Here is a 1,607-nt window from a genome sequence, read left to right as displayed (position 1 = left end):
TCTCTGGAAAAAAATGTCAGAGATATGAACTGGGAAAATGTGATCTGTTAAACTAAAATAAAGTTAACATATGATCTCACTTATATTTTATAATGAATATATTTTTGAAAAAGAAAAAGAAAAAACTACAAATTTCTATTTGCTTCTTTAATATTTACCATTAGACATGTTTTTGTAGTTAGTGTTAAGATTACTGCACTACTATTAATATTAGCTTGATTCTAAAGTTTGAGACTATTAAGCTATCCTATAGTTCCATATGTTAAATCTTTATTTTAGCAGAGAAGATGAATAAATATTGAACAATAATACTTACTTTCAATAAAATAAAAGTAGAGTAAATCTTTCGTCTTGTTCTAAACTGGTGGTTTATCAGGTAATCATGGTCCCACAGTACATCAAACTAGAAATTTCAGGCTTAAAGTGCTTTTAAGTGAGTGGAAATATAGCAACAAGAATAAGCAGCTATAAGTTCTTCAGATCAATTACTACCTCAAAATTTTTATATTATTTTGTTACTTACGCTAGATTTTCCTTTGCTATTTAGAATTCTTTTGTTTTTAATATACCAAAAGTAACTTATGAGCAGTAACAGTATTGAATTTTAAAGCTAAAAATAATGTGGCATTTATTTTTAAAATAAGTACATGAATATACAAAAGAACATTAATAAAAAGAACTCCAGAAATTTTCAAAAATATATTTATTAAAAAAAGTAACATTAATCTACGGCCATGCCACCCTCAACAAGCCCGATTCCATCTGAACTCAGAAGCTAAGCAGGGTCAGGCCTGGTTAGTACTTGGATAGGAGACCACCTAGGAAAACCAGGTGCTGTAGGTCTAAAAAATAAATAAAAAATAAGGGATTGTAAGCTGATAAGGTCCTTGCAATCTGTGAGGTCAACCAAGAGTTGCCTCGCCTAAAAAAAACAATAAGTGACATTAAGATTTTCAAACTTTTCAATTAGCTTCAGAATATTAGTCTCTATATCTTGCAGTATAAATATCTCTGCAGAAAAACACAATTATTGTTTTAAAACACCCTAATGAACAAATATGTATTAGGTATGATGAAAACCTAGTTAAATAACAGCAAAAATATACTTTAAAGTAAGTGACACTTCAGAAATCACTACCCTGGAAGTTTCAAGATAGAAAAGCAAATTGTAATGAAGTATATAGTACTCTGTAAATTTAACTGCTGTCTAATGTCCAGCCTCTTTTAGTGGAGCAGTGTATGAGTATGTGAATCATGCTTGAACTGGAATGGTTTTCACAAAGCTTCTCAATAGAGGCTGACTTGTATTTCCTAGCTATGCTTGTGATAAATGAACAACTCACATATGAAGGAAACAGTGACTGCTCAATGGTCCCAGGATGCTCATAACTTACCTGAGGCCTTCTCTTCATTGCAGTTCAGGAGGTTTGGATTTGCCTGATGCATCAAAAGAAGTTTCACCAGGTTTGTCTGAAACATTAAAGATAATTGGAACAGGAAACACCGTGCTGGATACTGAAGATTCATCAGTAAATGATACACAGTTGTGGCCTCATGGGGCACTTAAGGTTGGAGAAATGAGAATACATTAGTATTCCCTACTACTA

General features: G+C 31.8%; 1 pseudogene; it reads left to right on the top strand.

Moving 5' to 3' along the window:
- The first annotated feature begins 724 nt into the window (after positions 1-724).
- LOC111735346 lies at positions 725-843 on the top strand (annotated as a pseudogene).
- The last annotated feature ends 764 nt before the right edge of the window (positions 844-1,607 follow it).

The sequence above is a fragment of the Pteropus vampyrus genome, unplaced genomic scaffold (genome assembly GCF_000151845.1).
Source record: "Pteropus vampyrus isolate Shadow unplaced genomic scaffold, Pvam_2.0 Scaffold24000, whole genome shotgun sequence".
Lineage (NCBI taxonomy): Eukaryota > Metazoa > Chordata > Mammalia > Chiroptera > Pteropodidae > Pteropus > Pteropus vampyrus.
The sequence above is the reverse complement of the archived record's forward strand: the minus strand, read 5'-3'. Positions and strand labels throughout refer to the sequence as shown.